Genomic DNA, 19,079 nt, shown 5'->3' with positions numbered 1-19,079 from the left:
AAAAAAAAAAAAAGATATTTTGCATTTTTTCCCAAACTTCTTGAGCAGAACATAAAAACTGGAGCTGTTAATTTCAGGCAGATTGTGGGATTGTGGGGGATCCCATGCAGGGCCACGAGTTGGATTTGATGATCCTGATGGGTCCCTTCTAACTCAGTATATTCTATGATTTTATGATTCTGTAAATGTCAAGGTGCATCTAAGGACCAAAATAAATATTCTCTGTGTTGGTGAGAAATAGGTCTTGGTAAAACCCCTGAGGGCAGTTGGCTCCCTTTTGTACAGCTGAGGCAGTGATAGCTGTGGGTGCTGAGTCAAAAGCCACTGGATGTATTATCCTGCAATGCAATTACAATTGAACTTTTTTCCCCTGTCAGTGAGAGGCAGAGAAAAGGAGGATCTCTAAGCAGCTGGAAATTTCCTTAATCCCATTTAGTGAAGCTCCCTGCTTTAGTCAAAAACAATCACATCCCAAGTGGGATTTTGTGATATAAAGCATCTCAGAGCTTGTTTGTGGATTTTTTTTCCCCAATTCCTTCCAATAAAATAAAGCTGAAGCACAGAGGGAGGCAGGGCAGTGGCTGCGCAGCCAGCTGGACAGGAGGTATGGCGGGAAGTCCAGTAAATGTTTCTAAAGTGAGTTAAGGTATGTTCCTGAAACACTAATCTCCCCCTTTCATTCAGAAATCCTCACAGGATAAGCTTTGCTGATTTGACAGAGGAAAAAGGAAAACTTTTTCTTCCTGTAAATACTTGAGCAGAAAGGAAATTTCACAGGGAAAAATGATTGTCATAAACATCATCATTTTATAAGGAGCTTAGTAATACAAAGTGTCTGGAGTTAAAGAATCTTTTAAAAACACCTTAGAGAAACTAGAGGTCTCAATCCTCAGCCTTCCCGCTCTTAAAGCTACGTTCCCCTTGTCACTGAGAGAAAAATGTGGGAATTATTACCTCCTTGCATCGCTGCAAAGAAAAACTAGCCCACGACATTCACATCTCTGGCCACACAGGTGCAAAACAGGCCTGTAAGTGGTCCCTGAATGCATATAAATCCTGTGAGCCCATGTTCTATCAGCACAGGCTATACATTTCATATCTTTCCAGCCACCTTTATTCTCACTGTTGGCAAGTGGATGGTATAAACCACCATCTCCATTTTCAACAGGAATTTATTTTTTAATGGTCTGGATAATAATAGCTATTGGTTTAAAAGTTAGAAATTCAGTTGAAAATAGCATAAGTGAGTGAAATTAACTTTAAACATTGTTTAAGTTTCTTTTCTTCACTCCCTTTCACCTACTTTGGTCACTGAAAGCTTTGCATTGGGACTGAATTAACTAGAAATATATTTCTGATCCTGCCAAGATGTCCAGACTGGATAAGGATGAATAGTATCTTTTTCACCTTGTGTAATGACAGAATTTGCCACTGCCTGTAAGGTCTCTCTGGCAGGAATAGAAAGGTCAGCTGCAAAGCCTTCTTTTACTCTGAAATGTCATCAGTCAGAATGCTGGGGGAAAAAAAGAAGTGAGTTAGGTTCAAGTATTTCCTAAATGCCAAATTTCACTCCTCAGATAGGCCCCAGACTGGAAAGATTCATACATATTCATAGAAAATTATTAAAAGATTCCTCTAAAAGTCTTCATGAAGTGGGAGATCCCAGACCTTTTGATGATATTGAAGGAAATTCTTCTCATGCAATTGGGATCTGCTACAGCTTATATTTTTAGAGGTGATGGACACTGCTGTATTTGAATGTCACAGGTCTTAGAGGCTGAAAAAGGCTGTAATTTCTCTCTTATATTATCAGTTACCTAGGGACTCCAAGAAAAAGTATTCCTATTTGCTGTAGTAGGTATTTTGCAGAGGACATTCTTAGTGCTGGAGTATTCTTAGCTCTGAAAGGAGATGCTTATTCCTTTGAGTTGATCTCATATTCTGCCCCAGCTAGATGTGCACTCATGTCTCTGAAACAGTGCTTCTCCCACAGTGGACAGGGCTGAGGACACTCAGAATGACTCTCCAGTTTTTGCTTCCAGAGACAAGAGTTGAATCTGGCTTCTACAAGCAACACAGTAATTCCATACAACTAGAAGTGGAAGAAACAAACTCATACCTTGTTTCATTGTATCCATGGAAATGGTGTCTGAGGAGTAGAGTCCATTCTGCTGCTGACTTGCTCCAAATAACATAGTAGATGATTCTCTGTTGAAACTAAAGATACATCATATAAAGTTACATCAGATACATCAGAAAAAGATAAAGTTCAAAGGTCTGTTCAAGGTCTGGTTATAGTTTTGGTTTGGGTTCTTTTTAAAATAATTTGTATACTTGAAAGGTGAGGAGGCAATAAATTCACAGATGACACCAGGCTTGGAGAAACATCAAAAGTAATGGAGAAAGGACCAAAACTCAGAATGATCTTGGCAAATTAAAAAAGTCTTCTGATAAGAAAAAGAGGAAGCACAGTGAAGACAAGGTCCTTAGGTAATCAGGTATAAGCAACTGAGCAAATGCAGGATGGAGCATGACTTGCTGGATAGCATTTTGCAGAGAAGAGAGCATGGAGAATCCCAAGCCAAACAGTAGTCAGGGACCTAAAATGTCATCTCCTGAGCTGTATAAACAAAAGCATTGTCTACAAAACACCGGAGTATTTATTTTCTTATTATGTTGGTGAGCCCTTGGGAGAAGGATTACACCTGATGCAGGGCAGCATCTCAGAATTGGTGGGTTCTGAATTTTAAAACACTGATACACCTTCTTGGTGCTTCAGGGTGTGCACTGTTCTTCAGACTTCCCCAGCTCTTTCAGGGATGCTTTGGCTTTTACTTCTGTCTCAGCTACATCCAAGTCATGGCTCTTTGCTGCCAAAGGCTGCTCTGAAGAATGGGCAGGAAAGCAGCTGCAAGTTTTTATGTTTCAACCTCAAAACCCATGTCACCTATTTTAATAAAGAGGAAATATTCAAGCAGGCAATATTTCACATGTTTTTAACATGGCATGTGAGATTTGAGGCTTAAACATGGGAAATCCCACATTATAAGGGATGTTTGGCCACTCAAGTTATTTTTAAAAAGATGTGAATCATCTGGAAGGGGTCCAAAGGAGGGTGGTAAGAATGATTAGCTGTCTGCAAAGATTGACAGCCAAAAGAAGGGAAGAATGAGGAGGGAGACAGACATAAGCTTCTGACATGTAAAAAGTTGCTGCTGCAAGAGGAAGGAAGTAATCTGTTTGCCATGTTCATGTTGGATAGGATAAAAACCTAAAAGCTTTATATGCCACTGAGGGAGGTTTAGGTTAGATGTTAGAAAGTGTTTCTGAACAGGCAGAGCAGTGAAACATACGAATCATATTCTCTGGGGAGTGACTTGGGACATAATGTCTGGATCACTGGGCTGAACTGCAGAGACTGAGTGTAGCCTAAGGCAGAAGAATGGCAAGAGCAACCTTGCAGTGCTCTTCCCAGTACTGGAAGTCTTCCCAGTACTGCTTGTAAGTCTATCAACAGCAGTAGAAAGAGGTAATCAGCCGAGTGCCAATTTTTTAAAGTATCATCTTGAAAAACTCATTTGCTCTTCAGGCAACAGGAAAGTTCCCACAGCATGCCTTGGAAAGCACAAAATTCACCTTTAGTACTAAATGTTGCTTTCTTGGAAACATTCTCAGTGAGGTAATAGTCAGCACAAAATAAATTACTGCATTTAAGTCAAAGACCCAATTTTGACTTTTCTTGTCTGCCTTTCTTTGCATTTAGGCATCATCTACAAAATCAGAGAGTGCAGTACTGTGCCCTATAACATAGCAAGGAACAGAGGGACCTTGGTATTTTTTATTGCAGTGTTGACAATGATATTTATCTTTAGGTAGTACCTTGTCCCTGAATCTTTTGCCATGCATTTATTCAAGAAAAAAAGAGATTTCACATTAAATGCATGATAACTAACATTAACTCTACATCGAATACATATATATCTATATATATACAGAAAATATATATTTATTCTCCTGCAATATTCATGACTTTCATATGCCTTAAAGGACTATTTGCTCCATCTGGTTACTGAAGATACTTAAATTTTCTTGAGTGTTTATGGGGTGAGAAATTCCATTTGCATGCAAAACCTCATGACTCCATATGGAGGTTCTAGACCCAATTTGCCAGAAGTTCATGATTCTAAGATTGATATAAGAATAATATACACTAATCAAGGAAGAACTGTCATGACTATGGTTAACTTATCATTTTAATTATAGGGTAAGAAACAGCTATACAAAATAACTTCCCTAATGACCAAGCCTTACAGTACAAGCTGTGCTATGATTTTTCTTTAAGATATTAATTTCATTCTAAGACTTGATGTTTTTTCTGACATGGATAATGTTTCTGCACTGACACCTTCAGAGTGCAAAATTAATTATAACTGGGAAATCAGAGTTTATGAATTTCTTTGTATTTTATTGTATTCCCTTTTAAATATTTGAAGTACCATGAAAATTATTTAAATTTCTCACTCCTTCACTACTTTTTTTTCCTTCGAAACAATACGTATTTTTCCAAGACCTAATAAAAGAGAAAATGTTCATAAAACATTCTTTTTATGGTCTTCCATTTTCTGTATTCAGTCACGTAAAGGTGATATCATTACCTTGCGGGGACTGTGTTTTTTGTTTGCAGTGGCACCCCAGAGACAATATACGGATGTATTTACATAACCATTGCCCTTAGAAATGTCACAGTATCAGGTATAACTTACTGAGCAATAAATTCTTACCAGCTTTCAAATCCAAAATGGGCAGCATGGGAATTACTCTTCATATTACATCTTTAAACATGCTTTTCTTTCTAGGTGATAGAAAAATTACAGTGAAGTAGGGAGGGAGGAAAGCAGAAAAATAATCTGACTCATGTTGGGTAAATCTGAAAAGGTAATTTCTTGTTTCTGGCCTGCTAGCCTTGAGGCACATTTTTCTTTGTTTCTCTGCCCAACTTGTACTACTGCTTTTGATATGAGGTAGACTCATCCACCTTCACAATGCAGTTCTGGTTTTGGGTGAAGATAGGACCAAAACCAAAACTGAATAGGAACCAATACTGTTGGAAGATGCTTTCAGCCAAGTTGTCTGGACTTCTCCCTCAGTTCTCTCTTCTGACACCAGATTCTTCTGGCACCAGATGGTTGAGGAAAAGGAACCGTTTGGATCAGCTTTCTCACCCTCTTCTCAAGTACTAGTTCAACTTTGAATTAATGTCTGGTTTTACCTTCATAACAGACTCTATGCACAGCCCAAATGAAATGGCTCCTTTAGCTCTGATTGTTCATGAACATAATCTGTTAGTCAGCTTAGGAAGTATGACCTAGGAACTGAGAAAGTATTGTTTTTGATGGCAGAAGCGAGCTGTAAATTAAAGGTGTTAGTGTGGCCCTGTCACTGCCCAGTTCTGGAGTCATTGCATTTAATATGGTAAACAAAAGCCTATAAATATTCAAATATACTCTACTGTTAAACTATGCTTTCTACATCCTAATCATCCATCATATGTTAATACTTACAACTACAAGCTGTTAATTCCCGTCGCAGCAACAGGCAAATCTGCAGCCTGGCCAGTGGGTGGCAAACGTGTTTAACTGGAAATCTGATCTGCCCCTGCTATGGGGTCCCTAGCCTACAATATTTCATGACTGCTTTCAGCATGTCACTCCCATCAGAGGTCCTGCTATAAAGCTTCAGCACTTGTACTGCTCAGAAAGGCAGCTCTAATTCACTCATTTGTGGTCCTGCTCCAAGACTTTACTACTTCTCTCTCACTAGAGACCCCAAGACCAATACAGTCCTTCCCCATGACAAGCACACTGGCTCCAGGTGCGTAATACTGTATATATCCCTAGAAAGAAGCTCTAAAATACCCACAGCAGTGCAAACAGATCAAGACTCAGAGGTGTGCCAGAATCCTGTCCATGAACAGGTGAAGGATGCCCCCAGTGCTCGTCCTCTCCATCCTATCTGCCTGGGAAAAGGAGACTGAAACCAGCTCCTTCTCTCCCTCTTCACCTCCAGAGTTGCTGCGTGACAAAGTCAATGTGGGAGGGAAAGTGGCAAATAACCATGTTGAAAGAATTTCTGGAGTTTGGCAATTTCATTAGGCATCTTCGCACTCTTATTTCTCCTTCCTTCTATCATTTTAATTAATATATGAAAACAGCAAAAGGTAAGGGACTCTCTTCCCACTGAATTAAAATACAGGATGAGGAAAAGGAAGATTAGAAGTTTGCTGAAACTCTAGGCGAAAAAAAGAAGAAGAAAAAAAAGAAAATACAACTTCTCCTAGTTTATAAGACACGTATATTTAGTATTTATCATTTCTTAATGTTCTAATGTTCTGATATATTAAAAACTCGGTCATGTCCAAGACCGTTACTCTGCTCTATAATAAAAATGTTTTAACAGCTGGGTGCTGTCCTCGGCCAACTGCATCAGGTGACAGTGCACCACCACCATCTACTGATCAATTGGCTGTATTACCAAGAGAGAAAGGCCCCCCCTTGGACCGATTTGGATTTGCAGATTTTAATTCACAAGTTAAAATTCTTTTACTGAACCAGAGTTTGTCACATGTTGTACATGCCTGACAAGGAGAGCAAAGACAGCTAAATTTAGAAGTCTAGAAAGATCATGAAACTCAAAAATTGCAGGGAGCAACTATTTAGGAGCTTGGGGTAATGCTGATCTGCTGCTGGAAAAACTGCAGATAAAAATTATTTGAACAGCATTTTGCTCTGACTTAGAAAACATGAAAAACTGGTGACTGTATGGTAGGCAACACTGATTAATGTTGCACTGGAAGGATGAAATACTGCTTTTCCTGCCTGCACTTTTACTCATGTAAATGAAAATCATCAGCAATACTGTGTAAATTACCTTTGACAATTCTCCCAATTGACAATTCAGCTGCCTATGCCCATTTAAAGAGCTCAGTAATGTGATGCATTGCATTGCATAGGACACACACTCGGTTCTTCAGGCTAAACTTAGAGCACATTTGTTCAGAGGAGCTAAGCTGTTGCTTCTCAGTATGTCCTCTTGAATTAAACTATATAAAATAAAAATGATTGCATTTTTGTATTTATGAAAGTAAGAAATTGAATTAAAATTTCTTAGCTTTAAAGAGATTCTTTTGGTTCATAGCCTTTATAATATAAGTTGTTCTTTTCCTAACCTTTCAAGGTCTCAATGTACTTAGACCAGCTACTCACTTTTTTAAAGAGGCTGCATAGAATCTTTTTCTGCCCCTTCAGCAAAAGAATTGTTTTTTACTGGAAATCTTACAGATATTGAAAGCGTGATCTCTCAGCCTTTCTTATGCTATTGAATCCTTTTGTTCTGATACTTCTGTAAACCAAGCTGATGTGAATGAGGATTAGCCTGGTAGAGTTCAAGTTGTCTAGAAGTAGGAGACTATTAACAACAATCCTGTGGGGTAGCTTGTACAGTATCTACATTCTGCAAAGGGATATATCAAAAATACCCAGTCAGAGCCCAGATTTTCACATCTATTCCGTCTTGGTGTAAATGTCAGTGCATTGTGTATGAAGACACAGACTGGTGCTTGGAGCCATCCTTTCCACTGCCTTTTGTTAAAGTGTTCCATATGGCTACCTCTTCAATCCACTTATCTTCTTTTGTCTGTGTTGGTGGAGTTGTGCTGACTTACAGCAATAGATAATAAGTCATTATGTTCTGTGCTAGTGTTACCTCTGTGTTTCACTTCACTCTGTCTATGCTCTAACTTAGATGATCAGTGTTTGAGGACAGTCACCTTTGATATATTGTTGAGAATGCCATGCACACCTCTGCACAATAAATAGTGTGATAAAAACAACCAAGAAATCAGACACAAGGTAATGATCTAGTGGGCTGTCTCGTCTTTGACTGCAATCAAGGGAATTTACAGGTGTTCAGCTGGCCACAGGAGGGCTCTCATATTGTTCCCTAGATTCAGTAAGGAATACAGTGTGAACAAAAACCACATAATTCAGATAAGACAAATTCTCTCTCTTCCCAGATTATCCTCAGAGTTTATGAAAAAAAGTTTTTTATAGTTCTTAAACAAAGCCTTTCCATCAAGGTTAAGACCAGCTGGGACCATTACATCATATTACAGAATATGAAACCATTGTTCCCAACATTTTCATGCTTGGAACTCTCTGCAACTACCTTGTCCACTTTCCCAGTCCCTAGACTTCATCTTTGTCTGGTCCTTTCCATTTCTGTTTTCCTCCTTGGGCATTCCCTCATTTAATGTCTCTTAATGGCAATAGCAGGGAGGTCATGCTAATTATCCCAGCAGGGCTTACTAGCCTGGACTCCAGTCACTGCCATGCTTAGCCTCTAATGTCATTAGTCTGAAGCACACCTTAGTGACTGGAAAGTAAGAGCATGAGCTGTAAGATTGTACCAATGTGCTTTTGTTTTATCAAGATGTTTTTGCTGAATATGTAATATTTGTGTGTCTTTATACAGTATAGTAATTTTAAAAGAATTATACTAACTCCAGAGATTTTAAACTAAACAAAGAATAAAAGTCTTTTACTCAGTTAATACTTTCCTTGTATGTTTATATATATACATTTGCCTACCATGCACAGATACAGTTTTATGCCTGCATATATGTATTTATGTGTCTTGATATTTATCTACATATAATTTTACAGTATGCACAGAAAGATTGAAAAAGGACAATTTTTCATGGTGGCATTGCAAATACATAAATAAATGCTTTTCATGGAAAAGAAATCCAAGAAAAGCATGCTTAAATTTTACAACTTCCATGTTGGTCCTAGTGGATTTCCATTTTCAACAGTTTATGTGTATCCACATGCATATGAATGCATACATGGTTAAGCCTAATATTTGAAGAGTTTCAGTTTCCTACAGTGAACATTTCATTAGTGTTTATGTAGGCTATTACCAGCTTGAGTCCTTCATTTTAATAGGAATTATGTGTCTAAGCATTCCCATGAACACTGTGCCTGATAGAGGTACTGAAGTCCTTCAATGCAAAGCCAGCACATCTCAAAAGCAGGCTGGCATGCGCTAGGCCAGTCTGAAGCAGAGGCAGACAAATTCAGTGCACATTTGGACAGATTGACTTCTGGGACTAGTCTGAGTCACTCTCATGTTGAAATAATGTCCCTAAAACCAGGCCAAATGCAGGGCTTACTGAGCACCTCTCTCTGCAAGTATGTGATCCATTTAGAGGCTTGACTATTTTTCTCGGGTCAAACCCACTCCTTTGTGTCTTCATTTTTTCAAGCTACATAAAATCACAGCACCATAAGATACATGTAATGAGCTCACGTCTCCTTTTCTGGGTTTCCCCAGAAAAGCTATGTTCATTGTGCTCTGGAGAACACATTGCAATGAATGTCTTTATTTGCATAATATTTTCAGTTGAAAGCAGAAACTGCAAGCATCTCAGTTTTTGTGTCACAGTACTTCTGTACTCTATTTGATGGCCATACCACCTTTCTCAATAAGTGATCTCAATATATTTTTCCAGTCTGTCTCCCATATTATTTTGCAGTGTACAAGAGTTGTAAGAGAAACAGAGTAGTCTTTGTGTCCTTGAGCCTTGCATTACAGGGATAGCCTGGCTTTTACGTATGGACATTATTCCACAATTCCACACTCAGCAGACCCATAAGTTTCTTCCATCCTGGGGAAAAAACCCACCACATTTTCAGATTTCCTATTAGTCTCTACCCTGTCTACCCAACATATGGCCACAAACTCTCTTGCCTTAGCTTTCTCTATGTTGGATGCAGAAGCTGATAATAACAGCTTCTTTTTTTGTTTGGTTTTGTTTGGTTTTTTTGGTTTTTTGTTTGTTTGTTCTTTGTTTTGGTTTTTGGTTTTGGTTTTTGGTTTTTGGTTTTTTAATTTATAGAAGGCATACTTTCAGCTGGAGGGCTGTTCCTGGGCATCTTGAGGTGTAGGAGTGCTCAGTGAGGGGCTGTGAATATTCCTCAGGAAGTAGCACATGGTTTGGTGTAAGATTAAACTGGGTAATCTGTAATCAGAGCAGGCATATGGTGTGTCAGCATGGTGGGAAACACCAACAGATCAGGCCAAGCCTGTGAGCCAAGCTAAGTGGAAGGGCCTGGGAAAGCCACAAGTTTGCTGCCTTACCTAGAAGCAGCTGATCCCTGCTTCAGTGAACAGCAGAAGCTTGTTGCCCGCAGGAATTTGCTCCAATAGACAACTACCCTCTTTGCTTTTCCTAGAGCCAGGCTTGCTCACATGAGTGTTCAAAGGGTTCAGAATGCCAGAGACAAAAGCATTTCACAACACTTCAGCCCATATCTCCTGAGGCTTGTGCCTCTTGAGGAAGGCTCAATTTTTCCCTAAGTAGTCATGAGACGAGTCCCTCACAGCCAGTTCCATTTCTGAAGAATTACGATGTCTGGTCTTATTCACTCATGAGATAAAAATACAGTCCTGCCCATCATTTCAGTATTTCACATTTCACTGTGTTTACCTTGCACACTACTTAAGCTCTGTCTTTTCCAGATGATGATTAATTCAGGCAAAACCATCTACAGATGTTCCTTCTCTCATTCCTGCTCCCCTGCCTTGAAAATCCGTATCTATTTCAGATATACAGTCCTCCAAAAAGTTGGGAAGAGCTGATTCTCAGATAGCAACTGAGACAATAACCACTCTCCTATCTTTTTTATGCCATTTAATAAAAATTTCAACAAATGTTCAATTTTAATACATTTGTAATCAACAGCACAGATGTCAGGTTTCATTAGCAGTCAGGGATGGGTTCTCTCAGTATGTCTTCAGTCAGTATGATCTACTGTATATCAAGAAAAATACAAACTTACTGTGAAAAGTATCACAGTTAAAATGAACAGACTATTCAGCCATGGAATGGAATGGAATGGAATGGAATGGAATGGAATGGAATAGAATAGAATAGAATAGAATAGAATAGAATATCCTAAGTTGGAAGGGACCCACAAGGATCATCAAATCCAACTCCTGTTGCTGCACAGGACCAAGAATCACACCATGTGCCTACACCATGCTTTGGACAAACATGGGGGAAAAATGAAAAGGAGAGAACAGGGCAGACAGAGTTCTGTGCATTTCTAATAGGTATACAGGGAAATACAAGGGAAGATATGCAAACCCTGACCTGGAGAAGTTCTGGTACAAGTGTATAAATATTTTCCAGTATGGTAAATAACTTCTTGACTGAATCTAGGTTACATAAAATGTCCTGTCTCAGTGCACTCAGAAAAGAAAAGCCACGGGTCACAAAAAAAAAAAAAAAAAAAAAAGGAGCATTTAAATTGTCTTTCAGACTGCAGATGAACCTCCTTTATTTTTAATTGAATCAGTTGTATTTTAAATGCATAGTGAAAGCTCTGCTACCTCCTTTTCACTAAAGCAGGGACTAAGTTATTTTTCTCCTGAACTCTGGCATAGAGAACACAGTCCTCTCTTCTTCCCCCAGCTGACAAAAACATTTGTACTGTGTATCAGTCCTTTGGTCACCTTCCTCCAACAGGTTTCTGACATTGCCTTCCTTCCCTGCCAGATGCTCCTTTGACACTTTGCTTCATGTAGAAACTAATTTCTGTTGCTTCCCCCCTCTGTGCTATGCACAGAGAACAAGTGCATTCCAGGTCTTCAGGGGCAACCTGAAAACAGCAGGACTGTGATTATCTTTACTTTCAGGCATAAAGATTTCAGGGAATGATAAAAATCTTAAGGATATTGGGTTTGGCTTTTGGTTATTTCCAAAGTAATGGGAGATGGCAGGATAAGGAAAAAAGCATGAGTACACCAAGATGCCTCCTGAGACACTGAACTCTGGGACCCGTAAGACTCAGAATAATAGCAAGTAAACCATCAGAACCATTTATAAGCACAAACATGTGAAAAACCAAACAGTTTCCACATACTAATATTGTAGAATTTAATATTTATGTGTCACGTGAAACAGCTTGGTAGGAAACTCTGAGTTTGAGTTTAGTGACAGAAGGAAAACAAAAACCATCACAAAATGCATCACGTAAATTGTTGTGGGAGGGACAGTGTTTAGCACTCACTAATTCAAAGCTGGGCCCTTGGGGGCTAAGAAACTACTTGTATTTGCTGGCACAGCTGTAGCTGTCGAAGGGATTACTAAGGCGTGATGGGATGTGTGTGGCAGGCAGATGCAGCAGAACAGTCATCTGAGAAAAATTATATCAATAAGTGCCACAATGTTTTGGGGTTTTTAACTAGGCAGTTAAAATATTCCCAAAATTATTTCCAGTAAGAACTTGTGACATAATATGGTGGAATGAATACCTGAAATATTTTAAAAGTCAAGCTTAGAGCCTGGAAAATTACACTTCACAGAGCTTCCAGGATTACAATACAATTCTCTATCTTTGCAAATTACCAACAACTGTGAGCTATTTTAAAGCTGCTGCATAATGGCATTTGCAAAAAAAATCCCTGAGCTTTAGAAATGGCAAGTCTCCACCTCTTAAGAAGAAACAATGATTCATACTGATGCAGCATTGTCTGTTTGACTCAGCAGGTGTATTGATGCCAACCAAAGATAAGGGATGGGTTCTGATCAGTAAAAAAATCCCCATTCCTCAATTTAGATTAAAGAAGGAAAGAGGTTGAAGTAGGAAGGTGGGAGTACCTGTAGTAATAGAGATTAGGTAAAACTGCTTGAACAAGACTATGGCAGTAGGTATGGCAAAGTTTAGAACTATAAACTGGTATAAATGCATGAGATAAAACAAATGGAAAAAAAGACAAGGAAAAAAAAGCAAGTGCTGTTTAGAAGTTTGGGTGAGAAGGAACAGTAATCAGGTTTTAAATGGTAAAGAAAATGACAAGGTTTTTGAGTAGAATGTTTTAATTTCCAATTGTAAAACTGTTACCCTTGAAACTAAAGTTTGAAGTAAATAAAATTTGGAGCAGAAAGATAAATTAGATTTTGGTGAATATAGGCAGTAGCCAAAACCTTGAGAATAAATGAAGTGTCCTGGATGTCAGGAGATGTGAGAGCAGAGGCGAAAGGCAGAGGAGAGGAAGGGGAGCCACAGAAAGACATAATGGACTTTAGAACTTCAGAGAAAATCTGTTTTAAAAATCTTAGTAAGATTATGGCTTCTGAGAACAATGTTTGCCAGTTTTGTATTGATTTATAAAGTGGTTTCTTTTTTTTGTTTTTCTTCCCCCAAAGACTAAAATCTGTACAGGACTTGTAATGACAACTCAAGGCCATTAAGAAAGACTCTCTTGCATTTTACTTTTGCTGACTCAAATGAACTGTCATCAGGAGGCACAAGGAATCACAAACACTCACAAACTCCACGAACAGAGCTGTGCCTGGATGGGTGTTTGCGTCCACAAGAGCTGTACTGCTGCGGTGGCCTCCGGGAGAGAACTGGTGTGGTGGTGAGGAACTCAGATCTAAACTGCTTTGAGTGTATTTCATCGAAGAGATTAAACAGATAGGGAAGGCTCTTAGATTTAGTTATCAAGAGCTTTAGGAAGACAGTGGTTTTAGTAAGGCATTACACCGAAATATACTTTAGAAAGCTTCTGTTTTACTGGTATACTTTTGTCATCATTTGCTGTAGCATAAAGTTTGGTTTGTTTTAATTTGACATATTTTTTGTTGTATCATAAGAGCTTTGTGGCAGCTGAGACAATCGTGTAAGTAATATCCAGCAGAGTTTAAATCAAACCTTGTTCATAAAAAGTTTTAAGTTCACCTAGCTGATATCCAAATGACAGTCATCCCTTCAGCTGAATGGAGCCATAAATAACAGAAAAGGGGAAACAAGGACTTTTAATGCTGAATAACAACTTCCTCGTAATTATAGTCTGTGTTATCCTTATAATAATCCTTAGTATTAATGTTTTCTTTTTTTATTCAGAATATTGTTATGTTGGTGTTCTTACTAAATCCTTAATTCTCAAGAGTCCGGGACTCATATGGGAGTCTCAGATATTTTTGTTTCTTTTAAATTCACCTTTCAGAAATGCAGGAAAATCTGGAAAACAGAACTACCTTAGAGGTTAAAAAACTCCCTTGCCAGTCACAAAATGTTCTGATATCTCCCATAGCTCCCAAAAGCCCCAGAGACCCCACACAACCCCTCCTTCATCCTTCCTTCCCCTGTCCCCAAACCCACTGACTCCTTCGTCATCCTTTCATTCCTGCTTCAGATGTCCCAGCCCCTTCTCCGCTGCTGAGCCTGGCCTCCTAAAACCTTCATTTTGACTTCAAGACTCCCTACCAGCTTTTCCTCTGCAACCTTTATGCAATGCTTACAGATATTTTTTTTTTAATCTCAGCCTAGTCCTATTCTGGAAGCTCCAATAAGATAAATAAAATTTTATTTAATATAGAAATAGGGCAATAAAAGCTACTTTTGGCTCTAATATTTATTGAAGTCTCAAGCTGGTCCACATGCAGTTGTCTACTAAGAGATTTAGTGTGAAGTCAGGTATGGGGATGTATCTCACACATTACTGTTTCACACTGACTTCCCTATGTAAACAAGTATTTAGGTCTTGCTGAGCCAAACATTTCTTTACCTTACAAGCACATATAGGCACTAGTTGACTTTCATATTAATAGCACAGCATGTGTATGACAATATTGAAATGATCTGAGATCTTCAGGGTGAAACATATTCATGCCAAAGACAGCATTATGTTTTGGTATCCACACTCAGCATGGCTACAACTACAACAACAGTAGTACTCAATGACTGCTAGATTTCTCGTAAGGATATGCAATAGTTGTTGTCCTGGTCATAAAACTTTGCTTTTCTCTTTGAAAGATCCACGACTAAATAGCTTCTATAATTTTCATGTAAAATGTTTAATACCATATAATCTGTAGCTGGCTCAGCTTACCAGGAGCACTGCAAAATAATCTTCAGGGCTTTATATGTGACGTTCACTCTATTTTTTTTTTTTTCTAGGTTTAGGTTTGTGTGATCTTCCATGTGTAAAGTAACTTGTGCACTGGTAAACAAGTATTATTCCAGAAATTATAAAAGTACTTCAAAGCAAATGCACACACTGCTACTGCCAACCAGAAAGGCTAGATAACAGCCTGCTAGAGCTACGTCTTTATTATAAATATTTGCACCTTCTGGTTCACTGAATTCACTTGCTATATATGAAATATTTAACTGTTAATCCTCCATTATAGAGTTGTCATTGGCTATCTGAGCACTGCTTCCATAACTTGTATTTGTCTATGTGGAAATAATACCACAAGAAATATGGTAGTAGACATTGTGAGAAAGAACAGAAAAGAACTAATTAGCCCATCTTTTTGCTTAAGCATATTCAGCATACCTTTCAAGGGTGTCTGAATATTGTAGAATTAAAAGTTGGAAATTTTCACTATAAGCCTACCTGCAAACTAGTCCATGTAGTCTTCAAGGCACTCATTGAATGTGTCTGTCTACTAATGACTGGTACAGAGAGCCTCATTAATAGGTACTCATGTTGTAAGTATATTAGTATTCATTATTTGAATAGTCAGCTATTTGAAAATGTGTTTGTACAATTTAAAATATAATTTACATTGTTTGTACAATGTAAAAATGTACTGTGCATAGCATCAGCATGGACTGGACAAATAGGAAATGCTGAAAGGAAAAATTTCCCACCTTGGGTTAGGAATAGGCCCAGCCATCTAGTTCCCACTGCACCTCCAGTGCTAGGGCTCAAGGATTCTTTCTGAATAAAAATCACAGAATGGTGAGGTTGGAAGGAGCTTCTGGAAGTCTTCTGGTCCAACCTGCCTGCTTAGGCAGGGCCTCATAGAGCCAGTTACCCAGGATTGTGTCCAGAAGGCTTTTGAATATATCCATGGATGGAGACTCCACAACCTCTCTGGGCAGCCTGGGTCAGTGTTCAGTCACTCTCAAAATAAAAGTGTTTCCTGATGATCAGAGAGAACCTCCTCTATTTCTGTTTGTGCCCATTCCCTCTGGTCCTGTCACTAGGCACAACTGACAAAAGCCTGGCTCCGTCCTCTTTGCACCCTCCCTTTAGGTATTTATATACATTGATCAGATTCCCTCTGAGCCTTTTCTTCTCCAGGCTGGCCACTTCCAGCTCTCTCAGCCTTTCCTCAAAGGGGAGATGCTCCAGTCCCTTTATCATCTTCATTACCCTTTGGTGGACGGTCCCCAGTGTGTCCGTGTCTCTCCTGTACCAAGGAGCGCAGAACTGGACACAGCAATCCAGGTGTGGCCTCACCAGTGCTGAGTAGAGGAGAGGGATCACCTCTCTTGATCTGCTAGCAATGCTTTGAATAATGAAGCCTGGGGTACCATGCACCTTCTTTGCTCCAAGAGCATTCTGCTGGCTCATGTATGACCTAAATTGCAACTGAGCTCTCACTACAGCCTGACTTCGATTTTTTTTTTAATGTTATTTATTGACACTGCTCCTGTGGTGTTTACTCAGGCTGCAGTAAATTGTCTGCTTTTTTTTCCTTAAGGGTGTCTAGCCAATGGGTGTCAGCAAACAAGGCATGGAAATGTGACTGGGATATAACTGATATTTGCTTAAGTTTGAAGAGGATTTGAACTGAGCTATAATATGTCAACTATCCCTTGTGTCACAGGGAGTTTTCATCCAGGAATCAATGGCATTACCAGTATGTCAGTGTTGCATATTTCAGTGCTCACTGAAGCAACAGAGAAAAGATCATTTCAAGAGAAGCTATTTGGAGGAATAGCTCAGTTTCATTACATGAATAGCAGCATTTATGAGAGTGCTACCATGTCATTATATAGACAAATTTAGCTTATTCAGGTAAGAGACAAGCCCTGTGTGCCCAGCATAGTCTGTAAGGATATCTGTGCTGAAATAAAGAAGAATGCAGGGAGCATGTGGTACTATACACACTGTACTTTCAAAACCTGCAGCTCAGAGGTCCAGTTGTACCTTGGGCTGCATCACAAGAAGTGACCAGCAGGTTGAGTGAAGAAGGTGATTCTACTCTCTGCTCTCATGAGGCCCTGCCCGGAGTACTGTGAACAGCCTGGGGCCCCAAAATAAGGAGTCCAGAAGAGGGGTATGAGGATGATCACAGGCTGGAACACCTCTCCTATAAAGACAGGCTGAGAGAGTTGTGGTTGTTCAGCTGGAGAAGAGAAGGCTCTGGGGAAGCCTTATAGCACCTAAAGGGAGCTGCAAGAGAGAGATGGAGAAAGAGTTTTTACAAGGGCATGTAGTGATAAGAGAAGGGAGAATGGCTTTAAACTGAAAGAGGGCAGGTTTAGATGAGATAGCAGGAGGATATTCTTTACTGTGAGTATGGTGGGACACACTGGAACTGGTGGTCCAGGGAAGTTGTAGATGCCCCATCCCTGGAAGTGTTCAAGGCCAGATTGGATGGGACTTTAAGCAACCTGGTCTAGTGGAAAGTGTCTGCTTATGCAGAGGAATTGAAACTAGATGATCTTTAAGGTCCCTTCCAGCTCAAACCATTTAATGATTCTGTGATTTCTCTGTGCAGTATCTCATTTCTTTCCAGCCTTAGTTGTTATCCACTGATGTTGCAAGCGTGGTTGTATCTGTCAAAGTGAAATACATTGTAATCAATTGGAGTGTCTCTAAAAATGATCTGTAAAATCAGTTTTAACACTTCTGGGGTACCAGAATTTCATAGAATTTATAAAAGAAACAACCTGTAGCTTGTGATGTAGCTACTCTGGTCAAATACTGAAATGACAAAATAAACAACTGTACTGCTTTCTAAAAATCAATCTATAACACATCGCATTATTATTGGAAGATTTTACTTAAAAATAGATATTACTAATTAATCCTGAAGCTTTAAGACACCTCAGTGAGAGATTAAATTTGTAGGTATACAAACTTCAGTCTTACAGGCCAACTGGCACACTGGCAGCGTTTGGGAGCAGATCGTGGGAAATCCGCGAGGCAGTGGGGCAGAGGCTTTGCTTTGCACAGCTGTGTAAAGACTTGCCATAATAGCTGTCTGGAGCAGCAATCTCCGTGCTGGAGGAAACATGAGGAGCGCCTGTTCTCCCTCCCTCAGGACGCGTAATGCTCAGCAGAGACCGGGAAGGGAGGAATGACGTCTGTGCCCTTGTGTTCTGCCTCCGCTGGCCTGAAGGAAAGCAAGCCGAGAGATGCTCTTAGGGAAGATGCAAACCACCCCAGTGAGAAAGCCCCCAGGGAGAGCACCCTACCCTCGGCAGAATGTCCCCAGTGCTACCCTTGCCATGCTCCGCACGGGGCCGGAGGTACCGTGCCCAGTCTCAGCCCTCATTGCCACGATTTCCAACCCAGAGTTCACCGTTCCTGTGCAGTTTGCTATAGCATTTTTAAAAACTATTTTGTATTAAAACCAGTAGATGGGTGCATTTGCTGTTGCTTTGTGGTTGGTTGGTTCGTTTTGCTTTTATTTCGTTTTAAATACTCCAGCAGCGGCAGGGGCCCCGGCCGGAGGTCACGCGTGGCAGCGGGGCCGCGGGGGACCCTGCGACCCGACACGTCCCAGCCGTGCGGAGAGCAGGTCACCGCGCCCGCCTTCCCCCTCGTCCCTCCCGCTGGCTGCGGTGGGAGGCGAGCAGGGCCGGCACGGCTGGGGAGGCCATTTTGCAGCCGTTCGGGGAGGGAGAGCCGGCGGCGGGCGCGGCCGGGCGGGACCCGGCCCCCGCGGCAGGTGAGCGCGGCAGGTGAGCGCGGCGGCGGCGGGCGCGGGGCCGGCCCGGGCTGCCTGCGGGAACGCGCGGCCGCCCCGGGGGCAGGACCCGGCGCTGCCGGGGAGCCCCGCGGCGGGGCAGGGCGGGGTGCGGGCGGCAGGGGGCGCTGCGAGGCAGGGCAGGGGGTGCCACCAAGGGTTAAGGGGCGGGCGGAGAGCCCGGGCTGCTCCCGGGGGGAGAGCGGGGGGATAAACGGGGCGGAATTAAAGAATAAACCCGGGCGGACAGGCGGCGGGGCCGCGGAGCGCTCCCGCCTCCCCCTCCTTCCCCCCCCCG

The 19,079-nt window shown here is 40.7% G+C and overlaps 1 long non-coding RNA gene across 1 annotated transcript; it reads left to right on the top strand.

Annotated features, from left to right (window-relative positions):
- Nucleotides 1-1,572: 1,572 nt before the first annotated feature.
- LOC125327347 lies at nucleotides 1,573-15,591 on the top strand. Its single transcript, XR_007204187.1, has 3 exons — nucleotides 1,573-2,196; nucleotides 13,271-13,485; nucleotides 15,027-15,591. It is a non-coding gene; the product is annotated as an uncharacterized LOC125327347 (long non-coding RNA).
- Nucleotides 15,592-19,079: the final 3,488 nt, after the last annotated feature.

This window comes from Corvus hawaiiensis, chromosome 1 (genome assembly GCF_020740725.1).
Source record: "Corvus hawaiiensis isolate bCorHaw1 chromosome 1, bCorHaw1.pri.cur, whole genome shotgun sequence".
NCBI lineage: Eukaryota > Metazoa > Chordata > Aves > Passeriformes > Corvidae > Corvus > Corvus hawaiiensis.
The sequence above is the reverse complement of the archived record's forward strand: the minus strand, read 5'-3'. Positions and strand labels throughout refer to the sequence as shown.